Source organism: Perognathus longimembris, chromosome 15 (assembly GCF_023159225.1).
Source record: "Perognathus longimembris pacificus isolate PPM17 chromosome 15, ASM2315922v1, whole genome shotgun sequence".
Lineage (NCBI taxonomy): Eukaryota > Metazoa > Chordata > Mammalia > Rodentia > Heteromyidae > Perognathus > Perognathus longimembris.
In genome coordinates this window covers 40,141,415-40,159,223 of record NC_063175.1, presented here as the reverse complement: position 1 = coordinate 40,159,223, position 17,809 = coordinate 40,141,415, and the positions used below count along the sequence as shown (strand labels likewise).

At 44.2% G+C, this 17,809-nt stretch overlaps 1 protein-coding gene across 2 annotated transcripts in view; it reads left to right on the top strand.

The window, feature by feature from the left end:
- The window catches only part of Zbtb7c (zinc finger and BTB domain containing 7C), a 280,865-nt gene that overhangs the window by 124,813 nt on the left and 138,243 nt on the right, over positions 1 to 17,809 (top strand). The window lies entirely within an intron of this gene.

Genomic DNA, 17,809 nt, shown 5'->3' with positions numbered 1-17,809 from the left:
ATAGGAAAACGTAGACCTGACAACAGAAACAAAGAAATTCTTCTGAATGTGACACTGAGAAACAAAAATTAAGAAAGTACAAAAGAGGCTTGCAGACACCAAAGACTAACATGTTTTATTCTTAAATATAGTGAAAGAGAATAGTGAGAATGAAAGAAAGAAATCTTTAAAGAGAAAATGGGGAATGATTTTGCAGAACTGGTAAAAAAAAAAAACCCCAACAAAACATAAATTCTCACATTAGAGAACTAAAATGAATACCAAGGAGATCCATTGAAAGAAATATTCGTTAAAAAATTCAAGTCAAACATCACTAAATCCAGTTTTTGAAATGGAAAATTGCTTTAAGTTTAAAAACAAACATTTTAGAGAAGCTGTCAGCATAAAGTCCTATTTCTTACCTTAAAAATAGTTGAAAGCAAACTTGTGTAATATGAATGATAGAAAGATCTAAATCACCCAGGGAGGAAAGATGGATTGACCTACAAGGACGGCAAAATTAGAAAAAATGCTGTCTTCACCATAGCAATGGCAGCAGATGGTAGACATCTTCTTCAAGGTGCTCTAAAGTAGAATTGTATGCAAGTATAAATGATCAAAAATACAAATATTCAGAGAGCTCATATTAGAAAATAGCTACCAAAGGTCCTCTAAGATATGTCCTTAAAGAAGAAGGAAGCCAGACATGGGTGGCTCATACCTATAATCCTAGCTTCTCAAGAGGCTGACATCTAAGAACTGTAGGTCAAAGCCAGCCTGGTTAGGAAAGTCCATGAGAACCCTATCTCCGATCAACCACCAAAAATTTGGCTAAGTGGTAGAGTGACAGCCTTGAGTGAACAAGCTAAGACGTAGTGCTCTGAGTTTAAACCTGTCATCACTGGGGTGTTGTGGTGGGGGGAACATGAGGAGTTTATTGCTGAAGGAAGAACTAACATGCAATGGGGAACAAGGAAAAAAATCCTTGGGAAACAGATGGGTAAATGTAAACAATCTTAATGTTATTCCAACACTAATATCGAGGCTTAAGAACAGGTTACAAACCCATAGATCTCACAAACTATGGAGCTGAGATTCGAACATGTGGCTAGCTCATTCTCAAGCATGTTATAAAACATCACCTTAGAAAGCAATGTAAGAGCAATGTAGAACTACTCTGGGAATCTTGGAGTATCACAAATATGCCCACTGGCACTCTGTGATGGTAGACCATGACCACCATGATAGCAATATAGCTCCTGCCCAACTCCTAACCAAGAGCATTATTGAGTTATTAAATTCTCCCTTCCCCCTCCATTAGTCAGAGGGGAAGGGTTTTCTCGGATGTACTCATTGGTGTAGCTGGTGACAATACCAGCTGTGAGCCCTCTGCAGGAGAACTGGCTGCTAGCCCTATGAGGATATGGTTGAAACTGACCAGGTGCCAGGAAAGTCCATGAGGATGTTATCTCCAATTAACTACTGCTGAAAGTAGCGATGTGGGTCAAATGGTAGAAGGCCATCCTTAAGCAAAAAAGCTATAGCATCTCTGCCTGTGCTCCTTACCCCATCCTCCCCGTGCTTTGTAATGTTTCATTTAATCTCCTGCAACAAACATGAGCTGAGTACCAATTAGGGCCAAAAACTTGCTCCAGGCATGGGGATGGCTTACCTGCCATGTGACAATGGCATTCCTGCCATTGGAGCAACAACTAAACATCATTTTAGTCCTGTGGGTTTAACTAACAAGGAAAACTGAGAAACAGAGAAGAGAAAGAAAACACCAGAATTCAATCTAGAGCCCTAGGGAAGCCTAAATATCCTCCTGTTCACTCCAGGATCTCCTCCAAAATCCCGTGGTCCTTCCTACTCTCCAGCAATGCCCTGTGGGCTAGGGTTGCTTCAGGCAGCACTGCCAAGCCTAGTCAGCTCAGATGCAGGAAGGACAGAGGAAGATGGAGGACTCCAAGCCCTCTTCACCGAGATTGTGATGAGCCTGTGAGAAGGAATGTTGATTCCGCACTTAGATTCTCTTTATTGCTAATCTGCACAAAGAAACCTTAATGATTTTAATTACGGGGTTGGGTTAATACATCATGTAAATGATTTTATTTAGAAAATGCAAACTAATCTTCCTTGCAGTAAGGCTCTGTCTCAGGGCCCTCTCACCTGCTTGCCTGGCTAGGCAGAGCCTAGGAGATAGGAGTGGCTGCCTCACTTGGCCTGGCTACACAGTATGCATTCCCCACCATATAGAGGCCTGGCTGGGGGGAGGGTCTACCAGCATCCCACACTTGCACCAGTGGGAGGACTGAGGTCTGTGAGGGTGCCAGGAGTTCCGGAGGCTGCTAGCTCCCTTAAGTCCCCCATCACTTCTTGTTGACACATGGGTAATTCCCACCAACAGACCTGATTATTCCACAATTTGTTCCAACCTGAAAATAAAGACAGATAAAGTGAAAATATTCTGGGAGGAATGCCAAGCCAAAGGCATTAAATTATTAAGCGATCTCTATCTGAGTAATAGATTTATGCCCCTTAACAACTTTAAAGGAAATATAATGTTTTTCAATACCTTCTTTTAAGGGAACTTCTTATAAATGAACTGTCCATTTTATTAGTAGTAAAGGAAATGGAGGTTGAGCCAGAGCATCCTGGGCTTGTGATTATCTGTGCATTTCTCCTTAGAGCTGGGAAAATTAACAACGTGAAATAATCCACACATCCCTCCCCCCACACACACCCAAAGGGCACTTTCCAAGATATTGTACAGTAAATTGGAAAATGTATAACTATTCATCAAGGTAAATCTTGAGGATAAAATAATTAGAAACCATACAACCATGGCCAGGAAATATTAACAGTAAAACTAGACTTTGTGTAACTGTGTTGTGATGCCACTGGACTGGTGGCAGAGTGGGACAGGAAGTTGGGTGGAGTGGAGCCCAGTCAGGACACTGGAGTTTCAGGGAGGCTCCCCAGGTGGACATGTGGGGCTGCGGGGGATATTTTAGAGCAATTCGATTTGAAGGGAGGAACATGATGTTTTGCCTGGAATCTGGCAGCTGCTTTGGTTTCTCTCCTCCCTTTGCGTGACCCTGGCTGCCTTCGCCTCAGCCTGGCACAGCTCTTCCTTGCTTGTCTTTCCAGATGGTTTGGAGCTCTGTGGTTGCCACTGGCGAGCAGATGGATTCCTTCTGTAGGGGTCAGAGGACGGGGGAGGGGGAGGAAATACTGAAGCGTAGGGTGTGAGAATGTGCAATTGGTGTGTGTGTGTGTGTGTGTGTGTGTGTGTGTATGTGTGTAAGAGAGAGGGGAGAGAGAGATGCCCTGTGAGCTGAAAGGGTTTTACTTCTGCCTGGAGGCTCCCGACTGCTGGCATCCAAACAAGGGTTGTGGGCGGGTGGGCAGGGGGTGGGGTGGCAGCCACTAGGTGCCTGGGCCTCTTCTCTTCCTGCCACAGCCTCCGCCCTTGGCAGCTGCTTTCAGGCGGGGGGGGGGGGGGGGGGGCTGTGAGGAAGGGTCCTGCCTGCCAGGAGGGCAGGGGAAGGAGTGAGAGGAGGGAGCGGGAGAGTGGGTTCCTGAGGGCCTGCCCCACCCATGAGCAGCTTGAGCAGCTGTACCAAGCAGAGGCCAGCCTCTCCTACCAGAACCAATCTGAGAAAAGTGCTCACTCACGGCTGACCTATCTCAAGTCATTTGTTACCAGAAGCAGCCACTGGCCTTGCAGTACCTGTAGTCTACCCCTCCATGGGATAGATGGGGAACGTGAGGCCTACTCAGGCAAAGTGCGAGGTGAGAGAAAGGCCTGTAGGGACGGTCGTGGCTGCTACTTATTGCCTTACCCTGCTCATCCTTTCTAGAAGTCCTGCCTGCTAGATCAGGAGAGGCAGCATTGAGGATGTTCGCCTCTTAGCTGTCCTTTCTCCAGGGCAACCTGTTTATACAGGGATCTGTCAGATATAGCATCTCTAGCTCTCTACAGCCTGCCATCACCCTCCCACCCAAGCCCCTCTCTCCTTGAAGCCTATTCCCAATGTCAGAATCACTGCAATGAATGATTCCACTGGTGTCCCCTCCTCAGGATATTTCCCTGAGACGCCTGCCCTCTTTGAGAGTAGGGGGAGAAGGAGTGGGAAAGAGCCCTCCCCTCCATGCTATCAGTGATTCATATACTTCTAGGATAGCCCCTGACTTTCCTTTTTAAATTTTCCCGATTTTTCCCCCCTTTAGCTCTTTAGAGGACATAGCCTAGCCCAGCAATTTCCACTGAGAATCCCTATGTCAGTGCTGGATTTAGTAAAACAGGGTTCTCAATTCCAGAGGGTCTGAAAGAATTACTGAAACTCTAAAAGGTGGTTCATTTATTCCCCAGTCATTGTCGGCTGCAGGCTGTTGCGATGATGGTGATGACAGCGGGGACCCATAGCTGGCTAGAGTACAGACAGCCATTAGTTGTGTGGTTAGAGGCTGCTCCGAGGGAGACAATGATGCACATTCTGCTTTGGGACTCGAGAAGTGGCCTGAGAAAAGGCTGTGGCCACCTGACTCACCCACCAACCCTCAGAAGCACACCTGCCTAGCAGGAAATGTGTGAACATGTTCTCTATATGAAATTTCCTGGTGCATACAACAGCATCTCTCCTCCCTAATGGCATATAGGACAAGGTAAACATTCTGTTCGGGGAGGTCTTGTCACAGGTGCGTAGAGAGGAAAGCATGAGGCACATACCATGTAAGACTCCTTATTTTGAAAGGAAGGGCCAGTTTTAGCTGCCTCTAAAGGCCAGAATTTTCCAGCCTTCCCATGATATGAAGGCCTTTCATTGGGATTAGATCCTCAACTCCTTAATAATATAACATCTTGATTGGTGAAAATGTTAAGGGCTGCAAGTTTGGGGGAGAAAATAGGAAGAGAAGCATTTGGAGGTGCCATTGCCAGATATCTTGAGACAGAAGAGCTTGGAGGACCCCTTGGATGAAGGGATCTGTCTACATTAGCTAGCTATTTAATGAATAGCCTCCAAAGTTAGTGGCTTAAGACAAATTGCGCATTGCTGTTCCATAGTCAGCAGGTCAGGTGGGCTCTACACAGTGTTGTTGCACTCCCCCACCTATCTGGACTTGGCTGGGTCAGCCTTTGCTGATGTGGCTTCTCTCAGCATGTCCCTCATCCTTAAGGAAGTGGTGTGTTCACATGGTGCTGACAGTCTAAGATGGAGAACATTGAAGCTGCAAGAGTTCTTTAGACTTTGCTTCAGAGTTGCAAAGCCACTTCCCTGTGCTATAGTTTGAACCTGGAATGCACAGTAAAGTCCATGTGTTAGAGGCTTAGGTTAGTCCAAGGAAATACTGTGAGGTGGTGGAACGTTTTCCAGAAGAGGCCTAGTAAGAAAGTATTCCATCTTGGGGGGGGGGGGGGCGTTCCTTGAAGGAGGTTGTAGGATCCCAGTCTTTGTCCTCTTTTATGTTCTGTGGCCAAGAGGTGAGCAGTTTTGCTCGATCACACATTTCCTCCATGTTTCACTGCCTCGCCAGGCCGAAAAGCAATAGGACCAATCCATCATGGGACGAAACCTCTAAAACTGTGGCCCACAGCAACCTTTTTCTCTTGGTAAGTGAATGAAATCAGGTGTTTGTTATAGTACCACAAAGCTGACTAGCACACACTGCACTCTGTTGGTGGAAGCAAGTATTGTGGCCAGTCTACACTCAAGTGCTGGAAAATTACAGTCTACCATCTGGTGGGAGGAGTGACAGAGTCACATTGCAAGAAGACGTGTGTGTGTGTGTGTGTGTGTGTGTGTGTGTGTGTGTGTGTGTGTGATGGAAGGAATTACTGCAACCACCACGGAACAAGCAGTCAGACACACCAGACAAAGCAGAACTGGTTTTCTTATTGTTTGTCATGCATGAGGCAGAATTTCCCAGAGGTTTGGGTTCCTACATTGTTCATTCTCTCTGTCACCTTCTCCCTATCTCTCCCCAGCCCCTTCTCCTTTCCATTTCCTGAAGTCTAATAAGGTTGGTGTAACCCATCAGATAAAGCAGATGATAACTGTGGTGGAGCTGGATGGAGAAGTGGGCCTGGGTGGGACCTGCTTGTGTTCAGGCATGCAGGTGTGCATATGTGTGTAACAGAGCAAAGGAAGAGCTAATATGCATATAGATATGAAGCTGCCAGGGATGGATTCCACACTGCAAGAGGGGAATCCAAAATGTAACAGAGGGAGATTTTTCCACCACTGCCTAAACTGATGTTTAACTGATGAATAAACTGTAAGTTACTTAACCCTTTTAGTAAAGTAGCTGCCTGAGTTAGCAGAGTATATGGGACCCAGTTTTATGACTTCCATATAACTTATTTCACTGAGCAGACTTTGTTCTAACTACTTAGCTGTTATTTATTGAGTGTTTCCTGGGAAACATACGATTTGTAATTCACATCTCGGGGTGATAAATGTGTTTCTTCCCAATTCACAGGCCAAGGCAGGGTGGGAGTGGGTCTCAAGATGGTTGGTAAGCAGTGGTGTTGTTGCTAGAACCTACATCTGTCAGGCAGAGAACCACATATTAGTGTGCCACCCTGAATACTCTTGAAGTTTCCGTTCTTGGCACAGTGTGCCTTTAGTAAAGGACCTGGGTTCCCTGGGGCTCTGAGCCAGTGTGTGGAGCCATTGCCTGTCGGTGGGTTCTATCTGCCTCCTCTCTCCACGGGAGGCCCTCCCTGTCCTCTTTAGCCTCTGTTCTTGGCCTCCTTCCACCACATGAACTGTATACCATTCCTTATGCTGGTGGCAGCTCATTCACCCCATGCTTCTGGCTCCCTTTAGTTGTATTTATCAGCTCTTATCTTTTAAGATTTCTTCATTGGCTCTAGAGTTGTGGCTTTTGTGGACTGTTCCCTAGTAGATAATTGAGAGTAAGTAGTACTGGTCTATGAGCCCTGGGTGTTATATTGCATCGCTTAGACTAGGTCTTTCCACACCTATGAACACAGATCACAGACAACAGTGACTAACAATTACCAAGGTATTTTTCCCCCTTCATGTAAGGGAAACCTGAAGTCTTTCATCTCAAGACTGCCATGGAATAGCCACAGTTACTAGGAACTTGAATTACTCTATTTTACTGTCCTAATCTTAGCAACTTCACTGACCAAATATGGCTTCTAGAGCTCCAACTATTGAAGCTTTTTATTCCCGTTCAGAAACAGCTGCATATATTTATTAGCCACTTTTATCTCCAAGGTTGTCTGACAAGTGTAATTTTCCAAGTAAGTAAATCATCCAAATTTATAAATAATAAGGCATAATGACTATTAGGTAAGAAAACAAACTCTTAAAACACCTTCTCAGTTGGGATGGATTGGTAAAAAGAAAGATTCTCCCATTTTACTATGTGGAATTTGCAGTTCAAGGAGTCTCAGTGATTTTCCCAAAGCCATAGTGGTAACAGAATGGAGCCTAAAGAGCTGTACTCCTGGCCAGTGGTCAATCCAGGCAGGATGTAAGGTCTGACAAATCTCTACATCCCCTCCACTCCCCTCATCAACCACGTAGCCAGTGTTGGTTGCATAAAGGCCCTTTACAATGGGTTCAAGTAAGAGAAATATTCTAGATCCCCAAAGTTCTCCCCTCCACAGACACATATTCCACTTATGGGAAGTGGGACTGTGCACTACTATGTCTCAAATGTGACCTGGGCCCGGGCCTTGCCACCTGCCCTGCCTCTGTCTACCACAGTCTAAGATCTTCTGCCAGCTCCTCCTTCTTAGGAGGCTGGAAACCCTGTGCATGTGTCTTGATGCGTAATCACAGGCAGATACCAGAATGGTTTCTGACCTGTAATTATGTCTGAGGATTTACTGATAGAGTGTTTTAAAATGTAGCAGCCACAGAGCCTGGGGATGGTGGTCCTGATCTCAGACAACCTTGTGCCCTTTGGGAGGAAGCAACTGCTCACACATGTGATCTTGGCACTAGCTTGGCACACATACACATGTCCAACCAGGAATGGCCCCTTGTCCGTCATGTCTGTGTAGAAGATTCTCTCCTTTGCTCCATCTACCTGGTGGTTTGGGACACTGCCCTAGGGGAGAGCCCAGAACTAGCCTTGGAAAACCACAGACAACTCTCTACTTCCATGAGCCTTTCTTTTCTCAGCCCTGCTGCTAAGCAAGAATGCTACCACCTGTATCGCCCCCTAAGAGATTACACATGAAGTGCCTTGTAATCCTGGTGAGCACTTGTGCAAATGTGGTTCTGCTCTGAGCAGGTGTTCTTCCCACGCTCTTTCCAGTCTGGTGCATCCCTCTGCATCATTCTCTTGCTTGACCTGAGAGTCAGTCAAACTTCAGGACAGAGACTGGCAGGAGCAGGAACAGACCTCAGCCATCTGTTTCTATGTCACTGTTCAGCCTTCTGGGGCCACAAGCTGTCTTCAGACAAGAGTAGGAGGCTGGAGAGAGTGTGGGCGAGGCTGAGGCAGTGTTCTGAGACACCAGAAGTAGCAGGAGGCAAGAGGAGGAGGCTCTGAGCACATTGCCTGCGTCTTGTCCTTGCCTAATATGTGAGGGTGGCATGCGTCTCTACCTCTCTGTGCCTCCACTTTCTCAGCCAGGCAGTGCAGCTGATAGTGTTTGCCTCATTGGCCTATTCCCAGGGCTGAGTGAATCAACATATATGAAATCCTTAGAAAAAGTGTTTGCACTTGGTAAGTTTGAGCTACCCTTTTGCCAGTTGCTAGTAGATGAACTGATTCGCCCACACCTTTGGGCAGGTACTCCTGGAACCTGGATTTAGACTGTACACTATGTGAAAGTCCCAGATTGGGATCCCCTGTACCTGAACTTAAGAGTCAGTATGTAGGCAAAATTTGATGTCTATGGCTTGGAGCCCTGGTGGTTGTGTTCTGAGTTACCTCTTGTCCCCTCGAGGCAGTCCTGCTGCCCCCATCTGTAGGGGCAGTTAGTCCCAGCCACTGTCTGAGAATCACTTGATATTGCTTCTGGTGCGGCAGTCTGCCTCTCCAAAGTATCACCTGACTGAGGTGACTTCCTTCCTCTCCTCTTCCCCTGATCTGAGTTGGATCCAAAATGAGCTCCAGGCCCCAAAGCCCCTGAGTGGGCCTCACTGTTCTCTGACTTCAGAGCTGGCTGGCACTGGCACCTCTCCATCTTCAAGCATATGAACTTAGGGAGACCATAGACTGTACTCTCTGGTGCAGGAGCAGATGGCGTCCGTTCCACCAAATCCCTCAGCAGCAGCAGATGGGCTCTGCACCACATCTGCAGATGACAGTAGCAAGTGAGGCAAATGTTGGCTACCACCTCAGGACCAAGCCATTTACTGGGTGTAGCCGTAAGCGGACATGTGGGGGCCTCCTCATCGTACCACTGCCTTAGCTTCTGTCTGGCCCAATTGTAGTCATCTGATAACCAGTCTGCCTCCATCCACACCTATCCTGCCCTCTGCTCTGACCCTAGTTGCCCCAATAAGGACCTGCCAGGCTACTTCCCTCTCTCCTTCCATGTCCAGCTGCTTTGCCTCTTAATCCAGCCTGGTTCCATTTGGCTATATAACTGCTTCAGTGTGTGAGTTAATGCTCTTACCACAAGATCAGAGCCTTGGAGAACAAGGAAGGCAGCTCTACCCCCACTCAGGTTTACCCAGTGCCCTGCATATCCCAGAATAGCTCTTCCTCCTTACTGTCTGAGCTGAGAAACCAAAGTTTTCTTCAGCATGAAAAGAAACTTGAAAACAATACTAGCTGCTCATAGTGAAATTGGCTACATGCTGTGGTAGTGAGTGCCATACTGTGGTAGTGAGTTCTCTGCTGTTAGGAGAAATCCTCCCAAGGGTGGACGACCCTATGTGGGCCAGGTGTGATGGAGGGGAGCCTACACTCTGCAGAAACAGCCTGGATGTCTCCCAAGGGACAACTGGTGTCAGGACTGAACAATGAGTTCAAAGCCAGCCCTGGCAGGAAAGTCTATGAGACATTTATCTCCAATTAGCCACCAAAAAGCTAGAAGTGAAGCTATGGCTCAAATGATAGAGTGCCAGTCTTGAGTAATAAGGCTAAGGGACAGTGTCCTGGCCTTGAGTAGCCCCAGTACTAGCACCAAAACAAAACAACCCCCTCCCCAACTTGGAAACCATATAATCCAGGAATTTCACTTCTACTTGTAGATGGGAAAGAGTTAAAGTGTAGATACTACACGATCAGGTTCATAGCAGCACAATTTGCAGTAACCTAAAGGTACTAGAGGCAATCTATGTATCCATTGATGGATGAGTAGACCATTTGATCTGGTATATACTTGCATTGGGATGTTATTTGGCATGAAGAAGAAAATTCAGGTGCATATTACAACATGGATGAAGCTTGAGGACATCATACAGTAGAATAAACCAGTCATGAAATGACAGATACTATGTAATTCCAGTTATAAGACAGACCTAGAGACAGAATGCAGAATGGTGGTAGCTGGAGGCTGAGGAAGAGGAGAATGGGCAGGTATTGGCGAACAGAATTTATGTTTGTGAAGATGAGAAAAGTTCTACAGTTGGATGGTGATGATAGTTGCATGACAATATGTATGAACCTAGGGGCTGGGAATATGGCCTAGTGGCAAGAGTGCTTGCCTCCTACACATGAAGCTCTCTGTTCAATTCCCCAGCACCACATATATGGAAAACGGCCAGAAGGGGCGCTGTGGCTCAGGTGGCAGAGTGCTAGCCTTGAGCGGGAAGAAGCCAGGGATGGTGCTCAGGCCCTGAGTTCAAGGCCCAGGACTGGCCAAAAAAAAACAACAACCAAAAAACAATATGTATGAACCTAATGTCACTGAACTTACAGTGCACTTAATGCTACTGTTTATTTAAAAACAGTTACAGTAGTAAATTTGTATATTATGTATAATCTTACCACATGTAAACAAATAGGTGGAATCCTAACACTTCAGAAGTTGAAGCAGGGGAATTGTGAGTTTGTGGCCAACCTAGGTATGTAATTAGTTCAAGGCTAGCCAGAACAACAGAGTGAGACCCTGTGGCCCCTCACTCCCAAACAAAACACTTGTTCGAAAGGAGCAAACTAGCCTGTTCAAGGCAACTACTCAGTTGTACCAGTTCACAGACCTCCAGGAGCCCATTCCTTCATTTGTCACACACACTGCCATAGCCATGTATTTGGAGGCCATTTGTCATATCAGCCCTACATTTTGACAGCCCCATGGAGCCACCTACAAATGAACACTCAGCCCAGAAAGGGCTTACATGCTGATATTACCCTTGAGCCAGTAGTGTCTGCCACACTTGTGCTCCAAACCTCCAATGTTTTCATTAGTCCAGGAGATTCACTATATCCAGGTCAGGATAGTTAGAAACAGAGCACATTAAAAAAAGGCTAATAAATTTGGATAAAGCATATGTTTTGTGCCCTAGTCTCCTTACTCTAAAATGTAGCTTCTTTCTTTTTGAACTTGATGTTACACAAGGTGTGTGTGTGTGTGTGTGTGTGTGTGTGTGTGTGTGTGTGTGTTTAAAAATCTATCGAGAGTAATGGGATGCCAATGAGCACAAAACATTCTAACAACACAGAGATGTTCTTGGGGGCATACGGTGGATGCTGTGTGATCTTTTGGCACACACAGGTCATGCCATCTAAGAGGGTAAAACCCAGGGTAGGATGGATCTCACTCAAATCCATCACAGGATGTTCTAGTTTACTTGTGAGAAAGCCAACTCAGGACTGATGAAGGCTATCGCTACAGATTCTCCTGCAGTGTGCCGTGCTGGTCGAGTTAATTTCCTGTCCTTGGCAGCTTGGGGATAGAGAAAGCGAAGTCAAACAGCTGTGTAGTCAAGAAGAAAGTCCTGCTGATTGAGAAGGTTAAGGGACAATGGCATTTGGAGATGTCATAAGAAAGCACCAGATCTCTAATGTTACCAGACTTTCCTGACCAATAAAGAGTAGCCACATGCCACAAATCTCTCCATTTTGGTCCCTTGTGTAACACTTCTCTTGTTGGGTGCCCTTGCTGCTGGCCATGCCTGTGTTCTGACACCTGAAATTTGAAAAAGGCCTGAATATTGACTGAGTCATATGTCCCACTCCTCATCACTTGGACCAAGTTATCTCTCCTAAGAAGGGAACATGTATTCTGGGTGAGAAATACTGGGTCCTCAGAACAAGGAGTCAGTGTGCAAGCCAAGGGAGTCTCAGAGGAAAGACATATTCGTTGCCTCCTGTGAAGGAAAGGCCTTGCCCTTGTGAATCTGAGTCAGGTCTCAAGCAGGCTGGCAGTTCCATGCAGGGCCTCTGTGGTCCCCACTTAACAGTGGCGGCCCAGCCTAAAGGTGCAAACCGAAGCATCTGGGATATCCTTGAACTTGGTCTGTGCTCTCCTGCTCCACATTCCCATCGGTTCTCCTTTCCAAATTCTAACCCTTCTTCAAGACCCAACTGTAGCCTTCTTGTCTGGGGGAGTACTGCTTGTTTTGACTACCTGCCCAGCATGCTGCACCAGCCACTCAGCAATGAATCATTCACTAACTTGATCTATGGTGGATGGGTTTTTTTTTTGTTTTGTTTTTTGTTTTTTTTTTGCCAGTCCTGGGCCTTGGACTCAGGGCCTGAGCACTGTCCCTGGCTTCTTCCCGCTCAAGGCTAGCACTCTGCCACTTGAGCCACAGCGCCGCTTCTGGCCGTTTTCTGTATATGTGGTGCTGGGGAATCGAACCTAGGGCCTCGTGTATCCGAGGCAGGCACTCTTGCCACTAGGCCATATCCCCAGCCCCTGGATGGGTGTTTTTAAATTAGTGGGTCTTTTACTGTAGAGCATTTTTGTGTTCTTGATAAGAAGGAACAGAGACTTTTTCATATACTCCCTGTGTCTATAACCCCACTATCATCATTCCTCATTAGGTGCTACATTTGTTTCAAAATATGAACCTACATCAGCATGTCCATACCTTAGGGCTTGCTTTTGGCATTGACCATTCTATGGTTTGGACAATGTGTAATTCCAGGTATCTACCATTATATTATCTTAATTATTATTAGTTTCATTGCCTTGTTTCTACCACCTAGTCACTCTCCCCTTACCCTAATCTGTGACAACCACGAATCTTTCCACTGACTCTTCAGTTTTACATTTTCCACAATGCCATTTAGTTGGAATCATATAGTATGTGACTTTTTAGAATGTTTTTTTCTACTTAGTAAATGTGCATTTAAGTTTGTGCCGTGTCTTTTTATAAGTTGATAGGCTATGTTCTTTTTAGCACTCAATAATATTGTACTATCTGAATGTCCTATAATTTATTACCTTTTACCTACTGAAGGACATGTCATTTGCTTCCAAATTTGAAATGTTGGGAAAACATCTATGTGCAGGTTTTTGTGTAGACCTAAGATTGATCTGGGAAAACAAAGATCTGGATTGTACAGTAAATATGTGTTTAGTCTATCAAGGAACTGTCAAATTATCTTCCATAGTGGTTGTACCATTTAGCATGCCCACCAGCCACAATAAGAGTCCGTGTGTGTGGGGGGTGTGGGTGTGTGGGTGTGGGTGTGGGTGTGTAATGGGGTTTGAACTCTGGGCCTTGGCCCTGTCCCTGAGCTCTTTTGCTCAAGAATAGCACTCTACCACTTGAGCCACAGCTATATTTGCAGCTTTTTCGTGGTCTGTTGGAGTTAAGAGTATCCCAGACTTTTCCTGCTTGGGCTTGTTTCAAGTTGTGACCCTCAGATTTCAACTTCCTGAGTAGCTAAGGTTATAGGTGTGACGCACTGAAGCCCAAGGAATAAGAGTCCCTTTTGATCTACATTCTCATCAGCATTTGGTGGTGTTGGTATCGTGAACGCTGGCCATTTCAATAGGTCTATAGTGATATCTTGTTGTCATAATTTGCAATTATATAAATGGCATGTTTATTTAGCAACTATATCTTCCTTGAGCAAGTGTCTTTTCAGGTCTTTTGCCTATTTTTAATTGGACTGTTTCTTTTTATGGAATTTTAAAAGTCCTTTGTATATTTTGAATAACAGTTATTTATCAGAAATATCTCTTGCAATTTTTCTTTCCAATCTTTGGCTTGTCTTCTCAATCTCTAGATATTATCTTTTACAGAGAGTTTTTACTTTAGTGGAATCCAGTTGTTCTCATGGACCAAGCCTTTGGTGGTATAGTCAAGATGTCATCATTGCATCCAAGGTTATCTCTCGGAACATTATAGCTTTACATTTTATATTTGGATCTATGATTGGTTTTAATTTTTATGAAAGGTTTAAGGTCTGAGTCTAAATTCACTTCATGTGGATGTCTACTTGTTCCAGCACCATTTATTGTCTTTACTTCATTGTGCTACCTTTGCTTTTTTCTTTTTTTGTCACAGATCAACTATTTTTATGGGACTCTTTTTCCCATTATTCTGTTTCATTGGGCCATTTGTCAATTCTTTCACCAATAGCCCACTGTTTTGATTAGATTACTGTACCTTTATAATAAATCTTAAAGTTGGTTAGTTTCAGACTCACAATGTTTTCTTCTCCAACACTGAGTTGGTTATACTTGATCTTTTTCTTTTTCTACTTGAACTTCATCATTTTTTCTTAAGTAGCTTGAGACATAATTCAGATAGTATGCAATTCACCCACTTAAAGCATATAACTTAGTGGGTTTGTGATATTGATGGACTGGGCAACTATCCCCTCTAATTCCAGAGCATTTAAGTCACCCTACAAATACATCCCGTGTTCATTTGCAGTTATTCTCTGCCCGATCTAGCCCTAAACAACTACTTAATCCAGTTTTTGTTTTTACATTCTTACCTGTTCTACAGATTTGCCTTACTTTTTCATGTAAATGGAATCATATGATATGTCACCACCCTTCTGTGACCGTCACTTAATCTACTCTTGTTTCTATTGATTTGCCTATTTCAAACATTTCTTATGAGTATAAGCATATAATGTTTGGTTTTCTGTGACTGACCTGTTTTCACTTTCCATGGTTTCAAAGCTTACCATATTGTAGCATGTTCAGAATTCCATTCCTTTTTCTGACAGGACAATACTTTATGTGAATACATTGCATTTTATTGATTCATTTGCCAGTTTTTGGACATTTATTTCCAGTTGGGGCATATTAAGTATTGCTGCTATGAGCACTCATGTAGGAGTTTATGTGTGGAGATATGCTTTCATTTCTTCTGAGTATATTCCTGGAAGTGTGGTTGCTGCCTCTTATGGTAACTCTCTAATTTTGTGAGTAACTGCTAAGCTTTTTTTCAAGGTAGTTGTAGCCATTTTTCCTTCCCACCAGCAGTATATGATGTCCTATTGGCTGGCTAGTTGATTCTGGCCATCCTAGTGTAAGCATAGTGATGTCTCATCCTTGGCTTGCTATTCATTTCCTTGGTAGATACTGATGTTGAGTATCTTCCCATGTATTTATTGGGCACTAGGATTTTTTTTGTTGGTGGTGTTCTTATTGTTTCACTTTGTTTTGTTTTGAGATAGTCTCACTTTGTAGCTCAGGGTTTACCTTAACTCATTTTGTATGCCAGCTATTCTCAAACTCATGATCCTCCTGCCTTTGCCTCTCTAGTGCTGGAATTACAAGCACGGACCACCATGCTTAGCCACTATTGTCTATTAGCATGTCTTATTCAGAGAAATATCTATCCAGATTCTTGACCATGTTTAGATATTGGATTACCTTTTTAATGTTTAGTTCTGAGACTTCTTTATATATTCTATATGTAGCTTGCTCCCTTATCAGATAAATGGTTTGTAAATACTTCTTCCCATTCTGTGAATCTCCTGTTGCTCTCTTGATGCCTATTGAAGCACAAATGTTCTGAATTCTGATAAAATCAGTTTGATTTTTCTTCTGTATCTTGTGTTTTGGGTATCATATAACTTCGACTTTTAGACAGATTTTATTGAGACTTTGTGTTTTGCTAGCTCAACTAAAATGTAAGTTTATTAAGGGCAAAATTTGTGTGAAATTCAATGACTTACCTGCTGTAATATCAAGACTTGTTGGCTTACTTTGGATCAGCTGGTACCTGGGTCAGGATGCAAAACTTGAATTTCCCAGACACCAGCTGCTTCTTCAGACTCTTTAGACTTGTGCATTCCTTAAGAGACAGGTGCTACCACCTCATCAGCTCAGAGGGTTAAGTGGTGCTCTACCATACTCTACTGTATGGAGGCCTCTTTCTTCTCTCTCATACTGTGATATCCATCTCTCTGCAAATACATCCAGGGGAATATTTCCTATTTTGCCTTATGAGCAACAGCTGCTGTTTTTGCTAGGCTGTCATCTATTTGGTTGTTACTTTTCCGACTTTATTTTTAAACAGTATAACATGGAGTACAGCAACACTGCATATGGGACAGATGGAGAGAAACACCAAACAGACTTCCAGAGACACCCTAATAGAAGTGACTGGGCTGGGGGAGTAAAGCCAGATTGCTGGATTGCTCAAAGCAAACAAATATCAGCAAATCAAGAATTAAATGCGGGAAAGGACAAGCAAATAAGGAAGTGCACGCAACAGCCATTCTTCTGCCGCTTAGAGAACAAAGCAATGGGGAAAGGTGGTTGAACTGAAGTTGACAGGGATTCTAGGTCAGGACAAGGAGTCAGACCTGTGGCAGAGATGAAAAGAAGGGCTGAAAAAGCCCTCCCAGGGAAGGCAGCATAACCCACACTTAGTGGGTGGAAATAGCAAGGAGCCTTCTGTAGTTAAATGAAACATAAGGCCATACTTTTATCTCATAAGACTCCAGGCTTTCTGCCAGCTGAGGTACCCAATTCCCATCCTCTTCTGTGGACCAAGACAAAAATTACAGAGAAGTGAGTTTGTACATTTCAGTTTTTCAGAAGGAAGAAAGGAAAATTCATTGTATGATTTCCTTCACAGTAGCCAATACTCTGTGCAAACAAGGGACAGATAAAGAAACTGCTCTGGTCCCCCAGTGTTTGTATGTAGACTGGTGGTGGCAGCGTAAGCAAATGGCTGACATTCCAAAAGTATGGCAGCAACTTTCATTTCTTTTTCCTTTCAGAAGGGACTAGGTGATATAAAATGTGCTCTGTTCACTTTGGAATTAACCCTGGATTAAGTAGAGTCTCTTAACAGGAATCTCCTAGGCACAGTGAAGGACACCAACGCCAGCTCTCAGCCCTTGTTATAATTTGTCTGTACTTCCTTAGTCTCTTCTTGTCTCTTGTAGTCTTTTCCGTCTCCATCCTTCCAACCATTTTCAGTAAAGTATCTAAATCTTAAATTCATGGCTTCATGAATACGTAAATAGGCAAACATTCTGAATCATACCATGACCATAGTCTTGCCTCCTGCTAACCAAGACCTCCTCAAGAGTAACCACTATCCTAGACCAAACATGGTGGCTCATGCCTGTCATCCCAGCTACATGGAAAGCAGAGATAGGAGCATTGCAGACCAAGGCAACTTCTCAAAAAGTGCCAGACATTATGAAAAATAACTCAGGCTGAAAGGGTTGGACTTAAGTGATAGAGTGCTTGCCTTGCAAAGGTAGGGCCCTGTGTTCAAAATCCCAGTACTACCAAAAGAAAACAAACAGAGTAACCACTATCCTACTTCAGTCACAGGTCAATGCTTGTGTGGTTTTGAACATGATATAATAGAATTATGCCACATTCATTTGTTTTTGTACTACACCCATGATTTACCCATGTTGTAGAGTATGGCAGGATTCATTCTTCCTTCCTTTGCTGTACACAAACCATGGTGTAATTATACCAAATTTTTTTTCCCCCAGTTCT